This window comes from Capsicum annuum, chromosome 7 (genome assembly GCF_002878395.1).
Source record: "Capsicum annuum cultivar UCD-10X-F1 chromosome 7, UCD10Xv1.1, whole genome shotgun sequence".
NCBI lineage: Eukaryota > Viridiplantae > Streptophyta > Magnoliopsida > Solanales > Solanaceae > Capsicum > Capsicum annuum.
The window spans coordinates 96,499,207-96,515,353 of record NC_061117.1 but is presented as its reverse complement, the minus strand read 5'-3'; the positions used below and the strand labels follow the sequence as shown (position 1 = coordinate 96,515,353).

The following is a 16,147-nucleotide window of genomic DNA, read 5'->3' as shown; positions in this document are numbered from 1 at the left end:
ATATTTTCTATATTTCCTATACATTGATCAGGTGTTTGAGTGGTTCGTGAGATGACATTAAAGTTGTGAGCTTCCATACTTTGTAAGGATTCATTTCATCGTCTTTATTTCCCATGTCTTAGATCTTTTTTAGACTTTGTTTGAATATCTCCTTGGATATTGGTTTTGGCTACTGTTCGGGGCATGTCCCGACATTTTGTTGATTTTAGATTTTGTAGAGGCTTTGTTGGATACTATGGACTTGGGTGTGTCGATTTTGGTAGATTGGCTTGGTGATGGACGGTTTTCCGAGTACCGGGGGTTGATATAGACATTTTTTGAATAAATACCTGTCTTAGTTTATGTTATCTTATTATATGATCGGAATTCATCTGACACTTGAGCTTGTTGAGATGACTAGTTTAGGTGAAGGGGGGATCTCCGATCCCCGTGGGACTTGAGACACCCATCATGACCGGGACCTGGTTCGGATTGTGACAGAACCTGTGTTTATTTTGGCAAGGGATGACAGATGATTGTGCACTAGAGAGATTCCAGTAATTAAGGTTTAGTAGGGGCACTATCCAGTAGAGGAGGCTACTTGTGAGATTAAGAGCAACATGCGAACTTAGAATCCTCACTTGTTTGAGCCTTCAGGTACATCCTAACCCTTTACTTTCACGGATGAAGTTCTTTTAGTAGTGGATATTATATTGACCCTGTAGGTCATTTCTTTTATTTCCACTTATTTTTGTTGTTTAGAGCTTTCTTATAGTTTCCCAAAGTCATTTATGACTTTCTAGAACTAACAGTCCGTTTACCATGCAGGCAGTTCGTTTGATTTTTAGAGCTAATTTCCTATTTTAAAGACTTCGATGGTTTAAATTGGCTACCGTTAAAAAACTTTAGCCAAACAACCTCATATGTTAATTCAAACTCTTCCAGTAGATCCAGAACTTTGATTATAGATTAGGTGGACCCTTGGTTCAGGTCCTTAGGCTTTCAAACTTATTTAGGCCTATTAGTCGGAATAAAAGAAAATAGCAAGTGGGTGTGGGACCCATATTTTAGCGACACGGCCTCAAATAGAAATTTTGACTGCACCATTGAGTCCAAAATGTCAAATTTTATAGGGTAGCATAGCTCATTTGTACATACGAGATTCTAAATGAATCCCAAGGAATTGGCGGAGACTCGAAAAATTTTAAGTCTGCAACCGATGCCTCATCTCTGGTATGACCGCTAAATCTCTTTAGTTGTTTCCTAGGGATTGGCTCTTTGGGAAATTTAGTAGCCCTAGCTCGGTCACCAGGTACTGCTTTAGTAGTCACCTAGGTGTTTTAGCTACTAACGCTAAAGCAGCCCAAGGTCTACTTTAGCAGCCTGCCTATTCAATGGGGGACCACTTTAAAGGTCGCATGGGCACTTTAGCGCCAACCGCTAAAGAAGCTAAATATCCACTATAGCAGCACCCGCTTTCTAGGAAGGGTTTCTTAAGAGAGTAAACGATAAAAAGTGGAAATTCTTTGGAGAATTATTTGGGGGTGATCTTGAATCCTGGGAAAGGTTTATTTACATGATTATTCATTGAATTTTTGGTAAGCGTCCATTATTTTCATGATTTAATTATCAATTCTTATCTAAAATCCTAGAAGTTTGGTGACTTGATTTTGGCACCATCATAGCTCAAAATTCACCCATTTTGAGGGATAAATGTTCCTTGATCATAGTGGGATGTTGTGTTGGTTTAAAAAATGTGATTTCCATAAACAGACCCCACAAGCGATTTTTACTTAATTTTAGACCCAAAGCATAATAGTGCAGTATGGGTATCATTGTTCTCGCTTTGATGAGTAGATTGTAATTTTGATTGCGTGGCCCTTGCGAGAGTGTCTTAGAAAGAAAAACCATGATTTAACAGATTCTTCGAGTGTTTCTTAGGCATCCACGTAGGCCAGGTTCACCTTCTTCATAGATTGAGATAACTCATAGTATGTTTATGATATTATGCTAGATATGGAGTGGGATTTAGGTATTGGAGGTAGGAATGAGAATGTTTTGATTAATTGGACCACTTAGGGTATTTTGAAATCGTGAATTTGGGGGTAATTAGTTTAGTGATTCATGTTTTAGGTGAATTAGATTTCTTGTCTCAAGTTTAGAATGAAAACACCTTATTTACTTAAGGTAGGTAAAATTGGCCTGAGATATTTAAGATAAAGGATATTACCTTAGCTGTTATTATTTTAGTTAGAATTGACTAAGTTGTCCGTAATTAAGAAGGATTACTATCTTAGGGCTATTTATGGCTTATTCCACATCTAGGAATGAACTTTGGTACCTTATCCTAGCCTGAGGTAGATGTTTCCTAGAATAGAATTTAGGGATTAGAGTGGGCCCTCTGGCCCACCTTAGGCTAGGATTTGTGTTATCCAACTTATGTGCGCATGATATACCCTTATTAAGGTTTGGTTTGGGAATTAGGGAGATTGAATATATTTATTGAGTATGATAGTTAGATATGGGAAGATTGATGCTAATCTTAGGTATTTCTAAGGTTACTGCCTATATACATGATTAATGGTTTGATCTACAAAAATGGCCTATGAAATGGCTTACATATACATATGATTATTGATATGGCTTCCGGATAATGATTTATGACTTGTATATATAAATATTGTCATGTCTTTCAGATCTGATTAATGACCTAAATATGTAATTATTGATATGGCTTCCGAATATGATTACTAATATGGCCTATTAATGAGCTTACTAATATAAATATCGGTTAGTTATAAAATGTCTTATAGAAATAATATGGCTTTGATATGATATGTCTTATAGATATAATTTGGCTTAGATACCATATTGTCTACCGATATCATATGGCTTGTAGAAATAATTATGAGCTCCTAGATAAGATTGAAGTTATAGATGTGATTATTGGAATAACTTATGATTATGATTAGTGGCATGGTTTACGGGCATTGTTAATAACATAACTTCAAGGATGCAATATTGGTATACTCTAATGGATTAGTTTATCGGTATCACTGGTTGATGTGGTGCGTTTATAATGATCTTGATTAAATGAGTTTTGATTCAAGTCTGACAAATAATGATAATGATGATGATACTAATGAGTACTAGTTCAAGTACGGCATGGGGATTTATGTATTAGATGGTACTATTCGGATAGATTCTTTGTTATGGTATGATAATTTGGTGATTTACTTCTATTCGATTGTTTAATTCCCTTAATTGTTCCATCCAGGATTATGGGGGCCAACATTGGATTATTTACTTTTCCACACTTATTGGCTTATGGGGGGTCAATCTTGTATTTATGATGGTATGATTATTTTGTTAGTATCTTGTATGCATTGATTTATTTATGTACAACGATGTTAGGGCTTATTTCCAGGTTTTCCCTTTTACTCTAAATTAGCTTATTGGTATTTTTTATCTTATCATATTATATAATGATTTAGATCAGCCGATGATGCCTACTAAGTACCCATGGTTTTGTTACTCAAACAATACTTTTGTACCTTTTCTATACAAATTCGAGTACTAGTTCTCGCCGTTGATTCATTGTTCGTGCATGGGTGATTTCGAAGATTGGGTGTGCTCTTCGAGATGGAGTTACCCATTTTTCCTTCTATTTCTCTATGTGTAGTCTTTTATTTTTAAGTCAGATTGCATTTGACTATTCAGTACTCATAGTTTATTTGTAGTTGCTCTTGTATCGACATTACAGAGTCTTCAGGTGGTTGTTGATTCCCCATCTATCTAGTAGACCTGTATGACTTTTTTATTGCTATTTAAGTCTTTGATTGTATATTTTCGGCTTTTAGGCCATTTTCCACCAAGTTAGCCCATTGCTTCTAGATTCGGGCTATGATTTGACTTACCTACTAGTGAGATAGGGTAGGTGCCATAATGACTTGTAATTCAGGCGATGACATGACTATCTTCCCTAAGCACATTAATACATCACACATAACATTGAACTCTTTGCTCCACAACCAATTTTTCACCCCTACCTCAACCTTCACACGTCTCTTTTGTTTTTCCCCATCTCTTTAAGCTAGTTGTCATATATTAAGGAAGGAGTACGCTTAATCAACACATGATTCAATCTTTCTTATTTCATTACATTACTCCCAACCACAACGGATTAGCTTTTTTCAACACCACTAGCTACTACTTTGGGACTTCACTTTCACCGTTTTCCTTCTTATGATTAACAGTCCTTGACTATATTAATTGTAAACTAAAGCTCTTAGGAGCTTTGGATCAAATTATTTTCAATCAAAGAACCAACTAGCCTATATGTGAGGCTACCAACGAATATCTAAGGCTCAAAAGGGTCAACTAAGATTACGCACAAGGGTAGATAAAAGGGCTATAATGCATAGCTATCAAAGAAATAGATAAATCATCCCCTAAACCCACATTCCTTTTCACGTTACACACACACCAGGCAACTTCTAAACATCAATATGCAACAAGAAATACAATAAAAAAACTCACATCGCAAATGGCACATGCTCAAATCAAGTAGGATCCCTATAGACTCTAAACCAAGTAATAACACAAATTCTACATTAAGCCAACATCGCATAAGAGACATATAAATAAGCCTAGGAGTCCCAAAATTAGTCAGTCAACTTGACCAAGATGCTTTAACATTCAACACTCCTCGCATCATGTAATCACACATTGCAACTTTCAAGAAAATCACACTTATTCCTAACATATAAATTTTAAAATTTACTCCTCAAAATAAAAAGGGATATTAGGTTCAAAGGGTACCCCCTCAAAAAAGAATCGAAAAGAAAAACCAAGGGGTGGGTACATGTGTCCCTACTAGACTGACACCAACACTAAAACTAAGAACAAATGAAGAGAAAATCTTTTGGTAATTTTTTTTCAAATTTAGTCATAAACTCGGAAACAACTAAGAATTAAGAATCCTACAGCAGCACTTCACCCTAAACAATGGGAATTTTCCCTTACCCACACTTAAAAACATACTTTTTCCCCAAGTATAATTCAAAAGACAATTTGGAAATAATCAATGATGCCTCTAGGCCTATTTAGTAGCATCTCAATTATCAATGAGATCTAGTAAACATCACACCTGGTATTTGCCATGCTCCTTAGCTCTGATTTGAGGTACTCAGACTTCCCACCAACCTGTGACTCAAAAAAACCAAAAATAAATGTAAATTAAAAGGAAAATATGAAAATAAATACCAACCTTATCCTAGATTATCTTTAAAATAATGCCTGATTTAGTGTTGTGGCACGACCTATATCACTACTCATCATCCATATTTTTTTATCCTCTTTCTCCTACTCAACGGCTATTTTCTTACTCTTTTCTTACCAATTGAGTATATACTCTCAAGCTATGAATATTTTTCAATAATATCCTTTTAAGGCTCCTTCTTCAGTCTTTCAACTTTAGGATTCAGTGGTGGTTTGAGAAACTCTATGAGATTGTTCGGATAGGTCATTGGTGGTTTTCCCTCCACCCCACACTCATCCACTTCCATAGCTGTAATCACGAACTAAAACTTATATTACAAAGATGGATTGAGTGGTTTGTATACTTTGAATACCACCACATCATCATCTAATCATATTTATAGAGTGCATTCTCTAACATCAATCAATTCTCCTCCCGTCGCAAAGAATGGATATCTCACTATGATTGATATCCTACCATCTGCATCAGAATCAAGACTAATAAAATTAATAGGAATAATGATCTTAACAACTTTAATTAACATGTCCTCAATTGTCATGAACGAAGGCTACCCCTAGTCATAACACGATGCTTAGAACCAAAAGTGATCCTAATCTAACCCATGTACTGGCATAGTATTTGAGAAACTGATATAAAATGTAAATATAAGATAAATTTGTTGAGTAGAAGCATAATTATGAGAAAATCTAAATGAATATAGTACTAATAAAGTTTACAACATGATAAAGAGAAGAAAGAACTTGAATTACTTATCATGACTTGGACTGACTATCTATGAAGCCTCTACTACATTGATTATTGGTGGCCGGGACATAACTCCAACTACCACAAATCAATACATAATAATAATAATAACAATACAGTACATAAATTAGTACTGACTGGATTTCCCAAAATTAGAGAACTCATCACCTACTAGCTAAATGCTGAGAACTGTCTAACCCTGGTCTATGGACTGCATCTAGTACCTACATCATGACGAAATGTAGCCACAAATCATATATGCGGTCAGTACTTTGGAATGTACTGAGTATATGGAGACATGCACTAAATCATAGATATATTCAAAATATTTTTTAAAACTGTGGATATAAACTATTTGCTGATACATACATTTAAAACAGGCTATAGTGAAAACTATAAGTCATAGTGAGATTTATAAATCATGAGCTGAAAATAATTTTTTAAGCAGGAAGCTATAGAAACATGAATACTGTATGTAAATATCATGTAAGCTGAACATGCTATAAAATTGAATAGAGGATCATATATGGATGTTGAGTATGAAAACATGAACATATAAGATGAATGCAAGACCATGTAAAACATGAACATATAAGATGAATGCAAGACCATGTAAAACATGTACTAAAATGATCTGAACAACTGATATCTAAATAACTAAAAATATGATTACTTAGTCAAGCAAACCTGAACTGATATACTCTGAATACTGAACTGAGGCTTGGGGAACTAGCTATAATAGACATGCCCCAATTTGAGCTATCGGGGTCTAACCTGTAACCCCAATTGGAAGAGTGATGATACCTTGCCAGGGGTACCAACACATGAATGATGATGTGGATCCACAAGGCTAATGTCTCGAAGGACGAGGGTGTCATGTCTAACTAATGGGGGACCCCTTATAATTTACTGTGGCACCATAGGTTTGGAACTTTGGAAATGCTACTAACGACCCATGTATAATTGATAGGAGAGCTATCATCCCTGTGTTCACTAGGTGCTATGTATTTTTCCCAAATAAATGACACATCATATTATTAATGATTTAACATAATACGGTACTGTACTGATAAATGCTTAGTGTGAACATGATAATCTGAATATGATGATAAAATCATGGTCTCACTGACTTGTGACATGAAAATAAAATCATGTAAAAACACATAGGTATTTGTTGTTCATAACCCTCCAACATACAATGATACTTTAAATACGATGACAATGCTTAAAATGGTAATATAAAGTCATTGTTCAGAGACCAAAAACACAAGACATTTCTGTTAACTGATAAAATACATGAATTGGAACATGGGGATAAGATAAACTTGGGAGGCTAACAAATTCACATGGTTTAGTTCATAATCTGATGATTTAACATCAAATTAATGGAACACGACATGGGGAAATTGAAATTTCAAAACATGAAGTAACTTAATTCACATGGGAACGCATGTTGACATGGATTGAATTCACATTACTAAGAGATACATGGATTATAATCTTAATTTTCATGGATAATTTCACAAAATAGGATAAAATTCATACTTAAACCAAAAAGAGAAATTTTCTCTCAACGGGTGGAAGGAACCCAATGATGAATACCCTACTTACCTCAATTAGATGACTTCTTAATGAAATCAATAAATTGGAATTTTAATTCTTGAATTCTTGTGAAAGAAATCTTGAATTTCTTGTTCTTGGTAAGAGGCGAAGGGTTTACATGAGTCAATCTCATGAAAAGTGGGCAAATAATGTCCTTTTGGGGCTTTAATCCATCATTTGGGCGCTTGGGGGAAAGGGGGAATGACAAAAATGCCTTTTGGGCTTGTACTTACAGATGTAGGAAACATATCATCCATGTCGTGGAGATTATGTGGAGTTTAAGGTTTGCATCACGGAGCTATCGCGAACCTGTACTGTTTCTCACAAAAATACTCATAACTTTTTGCTCGGGTGTCAGATTAAGGCGAAATTAGATGCATTGGAAAGAGGACTCAATTATATAATTTGGTGGGTATTGAGGTAAAACATTCCACATATTTCAAAAGTTACACACGTTCAAAGTTGACCCTTGTAGGATCGAACACCAAAAATTTGGTCGAATCAAAAGCTCTTAGCTCAACTTTGCTCTAAGTGTTTCTTATGAACATTTTTCACCTCATAAGCACTCTTAATACTATTCTAATGATCATGAAACTTATATTCATATGAAAATAATTACTTTTGAGTTAATACATATAGGAACGATGGTTCGAATTCTAGCCCAAAAATACAGGGTGTTACATTATCTCCCCCTTGGAATCATTCGTCCTGGAATGATGGATAGGGACTTGTTGAAGCTTTAAAAGTATGGAATATAGTATGTAACTTCACATTAAGAGTTATCCCTCAAAAAAATGCATAAGAATCAAAAGAAAAGGGATTTATGGGATCACCAAGTATATCATGTAAGCACGAATCATGAGACAATGAGACTAAGGTCGTACAAGGGGCATTACACTATCTAAGCTGAAATACTTGGAAAACTGAGATCATTCACTAAACACCTATGAACTTAATCATGACTAAATATCTTAATCGTAGACATGATGCATGGACTGAACTGAATTCGAAATTTGCATAGACACAATAATTTTACCTCATAGAATAGCCATACTCATGAAAATTCAAATAGTAAGACTAGATGGAAATATGAAAAACTATAGGAGATTACATGTCTGATTGTTAAAGTGAATTCCTGGCTATACTAAATGACACACACTAAAATTTTATACTCAACTGGAGCATTTCTTCAACACTCTTTGCAAGAAGTTCTAATTAAATTAGGGATAAAAAAATCTTGGGCATGATCTAAATATGATCTTTGAATAAGGAACTACAACATGGATACAATTCTACAACATGGAATATAGGCCTATGAAACATAAGATATGATAGAATTACTAGGCCTTAGGCAATATAACTAGTAACTTTCAAGCTTAGCCCCACTTCTCAAATACCCACTCAACTATACTTTTCCCCTTAAATACCATGCTCATTTGATTCAACTTATAATTCTTACATGGGTACATATAAATACTCTAGCCAAAGTCTGAGTTGAACTACTTACCCTCCCCATGTTCAAGCCTAACTTAAAATTACAAGATGGAACATATGACACCATAATACAAGACTAAACCATGAATTTGATGCCCCATGCATTTTCACAGCTCACATCTCAAGAATAATACTCCTTACCACTTCAGCAACTAACTTCAACCTAATGCACAATGCATTCATCCCTTTATATACTAACGTGACATCCATGCCTATCATTATAACCACATGTAAACTATTGGTCAACCAACCCTCCTAGAAAATTTTCTCATATTCTCTAATATCTCTATCATCCAAGATTCAAACTTAGATTCTAACACTTAACATGGATATTCCCAAACTTTTTAATAAAATATACTAACTTCCTTCATAGACTATTAATATCACATCTCTAAATATATATTTTTTCGTAAACAATGAGAATTACCATAACACCGACATACCCAACATCAACAACCTATAACCCATAACTTAGCTGGTAAGAACATCATATACTACATAACTAGCCTCATTCGCACTTAGCAACTTAAGGGTACTATCTAAGCACACATAAATTACAAACATAGAAATAACACAATCCCATATCACCTTAGGTACACCTCAAGATCACACCCGTACCATCATAAATAGTTTCAAATTAATAAACTTAAATTCTAGAATACACTGTTTCAAGCCTACTGGTTCACATTTCATACAACTTCCCCCATGCATACATAATCTACTAAATCCATATAAACACTATTCCACTTTACTACTATTATAATTCTACGTTCATGCTCCTAACTGTAGGTCATATGCCATCATAGGATTCTGAAAAGGGATCTGCGGGCACATATGACTTTGGCTCAATACATGATTTTTTAGGATAATGAATGAAATCTTTCATACTTTGGATCATAAAGTCAATGGTTGGATACTTTTTAAGACAACATGCAATCCTATAACTGTGTCTGGGGACTATCTAAAAAAACTCTATCAGTAGGAATTTAAGCTTAACTATTTCTATTACCTCAAAAAAAGGTAGAGTTGGCATGAATAAAGCAAGATGAGAATTTGTATAAGTTTCCTAGGGAACATCTCTACTGTACGATCTGGGATATGAAGAAGGAAAACTTTTCATAAATGCCTTGTAGCCTCTCGAAGAAAAGTACAAACGTGTCTGCACCGTTCCTTAAGACTCTACTAGTCACGACTTCATAGACACCCTAGGACACTTGAATCTTATGCTCTGATACAAATTTTTTCATGACCCGAGGCTATCCCCTAGTTGTAACACGGTGCTTATAGATATAAGTGATCCTAAGCTAACCCATGTACTGGCGTACTATTTGAGAAACTGATATGAAATGTAAATAAAAGCTAAATTTGTCGTATAAAAGCATAGTCATGAGAAAATTTGAATGAATGCAGCACTAATAAATTTTACAACATGATGAACCTGAAGTAAGAACTTGAATTACATATCATGACTCTGACTGACTATCGATAAAGCCTCTACTATAATGACTGTAGGTGGCCAGAAAGTGCTTCCAACCAACACAAATTAATACATAAGAATAATAATAATATAGTACATGAACTACAACTCACTGGAGTTCCCAAAATAAGAGAATGCATTACCTACTAGCTGAATGCTAAGAACTATCTGACTCGGGTATATGGCCTACATCTGGTACCTACATCATAAAGGAATGTAACTATAAATGCATATATATGGTCAATACTTTAGAATAGTGAGTGTATGGAGACATGCACTAAAACATGGAAATATTTAGAACATACTTTAAAACTAATAATAAAAGTTATTTTTTGAAATATACATTTAAAACATGGCTATACGTGAAAACTATAAGTCATAGTGAGATATATAAATCATGAGCCAATGATAATTCTATAAGCTAGGCAGAAACATGAATACTATATGTAAATCTCAAGCTAAACATGTTGTAAAAATGAACTGAGGATCATGAATGTATACTGAGCATAAAAATATAAACATGCAAGATGAATGCAAGATCAAGTAAAACATGTACTGAAATGATCTGAATAACTGAGTAATTGATATCTAAATAACCGAATAACTTAAAATCTAATTACTTGGTCAAGAAAACCCAAACTGATATACTCTAAATACTGAACTGAGACTATTGGAGCTAGCTATAACCGACATACCTCAATTTAAGCTATTAGGGTCCAACTTATAACCCTAGTTAAAAGGGTTTTGATATCTTTCCAGGGGTACTAACACATGACTCACGGTGTGGATCCACAACGCTGATGACTTTAAGGATGAGGGTGTCATGACAAACTGACCGGGACCCTTTATAATCTATGATAGTTTCGTTAGTCTGGAACTTAGGGACTCCTACTAATGACTCATGCCTAACTGATCGGAGAGATGCCCAACTAAATAACACTGGTATTATTATTGGTTAAACATGATATGGTACTCTACTGATAAATGCTCAGCATGAACATGATAATTTGAATATGATAATAAAATCATGGTCTGACTGACTTATTACTTAAAAATAGAATCATGTAAAAACACATAGGTATCGGGTGTTCATAACCCTTCAACACTGAATGATATTTTAAATATGATGACAACACTTAAAACAGTCATATAAAGTCATATTTCAGAGACCCAAAACACAAAATATTTTAGCTAGCAGATAAAATACATGTATTGGAACATGGGGATGAGATAAACTTGGAAAGATAACAACTTCACATGGTTTGGTTCATAATCTGATGATTTAACATGAAATCAATAGAACACGTCATGGGGAAATTAAAATTTCAAAACATGAAGTAACTTAATTCACATGGGTTGACTTGGCTTGAATTCACATTACTAAGAGATACATTGATTAAAATCATAATTATCAGATAATTTCACAAAATAGCATAAAATTCATACTTAAACAAAAAAAAGGAATTTTGGGCTCAATTAGTGGAAGTAACCCAATGATGAATATGCCACACACCTTAATTAGATGAATTCTTAAAGAAAGCTTGAAATTGGAATTTGAGTTCTTCATTTCTTAATGAATAAATCTTGAGTTTCTTGTTCTTAGGAAGAGAGAAAGGGTTTACATGAGTTAATCTCATGAAAAATGGGCAAAGAATGACCTTTATGGGCTTTAATCAGTCACTTGGGTGCTTGGGGGCAAGGGGGAATTACCAAAATTCCCTTTGGTCTTGTACTTACGGATGTAGGAAACATATCCTCTGCATCATAGAGGCTAAGTTGGAGACTAAGGTCCCCATCATGGAGCTTTCGCAGACCCTTACTATTTCACACAAAAAAAATGCTCATAACATTTTGCTCAGGTATCGAATTAAGGAAAAATCAGATGCTTTTAAAAGAGGACTCAATTATCAATAATCTACTGAGTCTTGAGCTGAAAAATTCCACTTATTTCAAAAGTTACACACTTTAAAATTTGACCCTTGTAGGATCGAACACCAAAAATTTGGTCGAATCAAAAGCTTTTAGCTCAACATTTCTCTAAGTGTTTCCTGTGAATACTTTTCACCACATAAGCACTCTTAGTACTAGGTTATCATGGAACTTATATTCACATAGGAATCATTGGTTTTGAGTTAATTCACGTAGGAACGACGTTTCAAATTCTAGCCCAAAAATGTGGGGTGGTACATTAATAATTCCTCTCTGATGTACTTTAGTTCTATCCTCCATTTGGAGCACCACATAACATAGCCTCGGTTTCCCTAAACTCAGAGTATTAAACAGTGGTAGGGGCTTCAAGGTTATGCTTTTGCCCAAATCACTCTAGTTATGGACCATACCATTATCACAAATTTGTATGTGAAGGGTGAAACTCCCTATGTCCTTCAACTTCTTTGTCATCTTCCTCATTACCAATGAACTTCACTCCTTAGTAAGTGCCATAGTTTTAATGTCATTCAGATTCATATTATTGGTCACCATATCCTTCAAGTACTTAGCGTACTTAGGCATGTGCTATAAAAAATCTAACAATGGAAAATTAATGTTAAGTTCTCTTAACATGTCAAAGAACTTCTTAAATCATGCATCCTCTTTAGATTTTGTATGTTTTTTAGGGAATGGTGATGGTCTTTCTTGAACATGATCAAAAACCTTTGCTTTTGGGTACTCAGACTTTCCCAAATATTCAACCTCTTTACTCACAACTTTCTTTTCCTCAACCTGTTGTGGGACAAACTCTACTTGAACCTCCTTTTTTTCTTAGGATGCATGTCAATAAGACCTTCAACACTCTTCAAGGTGATTTCCATAACCTACTTTGGATTTTCTATATCACTAGGAAATCCACTTTGGGGTGTGGTACTCTGCGCCTGAGCTAGATGCCCAAACTATGTCTCCAAATCCTTTTGATAAAGTTGTCGATTTATTATTTCAAAAACCATTTGCTCTTTATTAGCTAGGATCTTCTTTAATATTCCTTCAATATTACTGGCCTACATGTTCTGCTGCTTCTAAAACTGTTGAGTCAGATAATTTCCCTATGAATAGTTAGGTTAACTCTATTGTTTGTGATTGTAGGCATTCCCATAAGTTCCCTTCTGTGAATTACAAAAAAAAATATCGACTAGATTTGCTTCATAAAGTCTATAGAGTGATCACTGGTCCCACAAATTTCACAGTAAAATAGGGTCAACTAAACGGTATTTACCTAAGCTTAAGATTGATTCACACCCAACATGCTGAACTGTGTTATTATTTGATTTTGAAGAGATAATAATTGGGCAGCTAAGGTTGTGACACTATCAACTTCAATCACACTGACAGGCTTTTTCACTACACTTTTGGAGATGTCACCATGCTAGTCAGGATTGCCTTATGCAATTCAATTCAACAATATATACAACTCATCATAAGTTTTCTCTAATTCCTAACCACCTGAAGCATAATCTTTACATTATAGTCAAGAGCATATATAAAATTATGAGCTAATACCTCATTCGTCCTAATACCTCATTCGTCCTAATACCTCATTCGTCTATTGGTGATGGGGCAATCCCTAAGAAGATATTTGAACCTCTCCCAAGCATAATATAAATTCTCATCAATCTTATGCTTAAAGCTCAAAATTTAACTGCATAACCTTAAATTCTTACCGAATGAAAAGAATCAGTGAGGAATTTCTTTGTAGTGATAGAATGTGAAGAATTTTTCCTTCAACCATTTCTTCGCTTTCCCCAAAAGTGAGAAGGAGAAAAGTTTGAGCCTTACATAGTCTGTGGAGACTCCAGTGGGAACGAAGGTATCACTGATCTCCAAAAAGTTTTGCAAATACACCTATGGATCCTTGTATGATAGTCCTATGAATTTCCCACTATTGTGCAACAGTTGCACCATGTTCTATTTAATCTTAAATCTACCTCCAAGTTTCAATCTGTGGATAAGAGAGGTAACATTAGTTGAAATTGGGATTACCACATCGCGTACTATTCTTTGAATTGTTGGATCATTAGCTATTGATTTAGGAATAGTTTTTTGTTGTTGAATCTGAGGTATCTGATAGAGAAGTATTACTTCTCTCCTCAACTGGTGTAAGCGTCGCTCAGAACCAAGATATGGGTCAACCAAATCTCTTTTCCTTTCCTGCATACTTACTTTTCAAATCTAATCTTGCAAATTCAGAAGCTAAGATCAAGTAGTTAGCACTTACAAAATCAAATAGAAAAATAAAAAATAAGAAAATTGTCAATTTTTGAGTCCCAAGCAATGGCGCCAAAAACTAGTTGAATCCTAGTGCACACGCAAGTGTATATGGTCGCCCACGTAGTAAAATATCCTTTGAAAGTCTAGTATCAATCCCACAGGGACTTGTGATTATCAACCATTGAATTCTAGTCTTACTATGAAGATTAAACAAGGGTAAAAGTAATCAACAGCATTTCGGAATTGAAAACTAAAAGTAACCGTAAATAATGTGTTACTATAAGTACTTGAAAAATAATGGGGAGAAACCTAGGTTTAAAGTAAAACAATCCTACTTAGCTATATAATCTCGTTGGTTTATTTAATTATGGTGGTTGATGGTTCACGAGCTTGATAACGTGACTATGGTCTTCGGATCCTCAAATCATCTATCTAATTAACCCCGCAACTACATTGTTGAGCGGGGATGCGAGTTCTACGCTAAAAACATTTATATTTCATCCCATATATGAACCAAATAATGTGAATTAGATATATTACTATCCTAAATGTAAATCTTAGCTTCAATCTCTTGAATGATTAAGATCCTATTCCATACATCCCATATTCTAATCTATTTTTTCTCCTTCCGGGCTCACAATAGAAATATTGATTCATTCTAAGAGTTGCAAATCTGTAGAATTGTAAATTAAAGGATATATGAACACCCAATAATGATTAATAAGATAAACCAACTCAATTATAATCACAAGTAATCATGTTCTTGGCCTGAATCCTAAATTAGGGTGTTTAGCCACTAATGGAATTACAAAGAATTACAATAACGAAATTCATGTTTATAATCCAAAACAAACAAAAGAAAGGAGAAACCCCCTAAGATAATCCTCCTCAAGTGTATTTAGATCCCCAAAAGTTATCCCAGGTCAATACAATACAATAGGAGTGTCCTATTTATAAGTGGAAGCCAAAGCCCATTTTTGACACATGGGTATGCCACACTAAGGGATTGGAATGATAAGGGCGTGGCACACCATTATAGCAGAAGCTTACTAAATTTGAAATTTTTTATTATGTTTGAGGGCGTGGAACTCTCTTAACATGGAGATCCAAGGGATTTGCACGCACTTGTGCCCAAATTTTCTAGATTTTGTCCAAGTAAGCTCCATCAATTTGGTGTTAAGTTCCTCACTTCATTGGTGATTTTTCATTATTTTTAGACCATATTTTTTCTCCCGAATATCAATTTTAACATCTAAAAAGGCATCCTATTTCATGAGGAACCACTAATTAATTCTTAAACACACAATAGAATTCATCAAGATGAACTAGAAAACATATAGCTCAAGCTAAGAAAACTACTTTCCTCATCT

General features: G+C 34.6%; 1 non-coding gene across 1 annotated transcript; it reads left to right on the top strand.

The window, feature by feature from the left end:
* The first annotated feature begins 14,110 nt into the window (after positions 1 to 14,110).
* Positions 14,111 to 14,219, top strand: LOC124886247. Its single transcript, XR_007043333.1, has one exon. It is a non-coding gene; the product is annotated as a small nucleolar RNA R71 (small nucleolar RNA).
* The last annotated feature ends 1,928 nt before the right edge of the window (positions 14,220 to 16,147 follow it).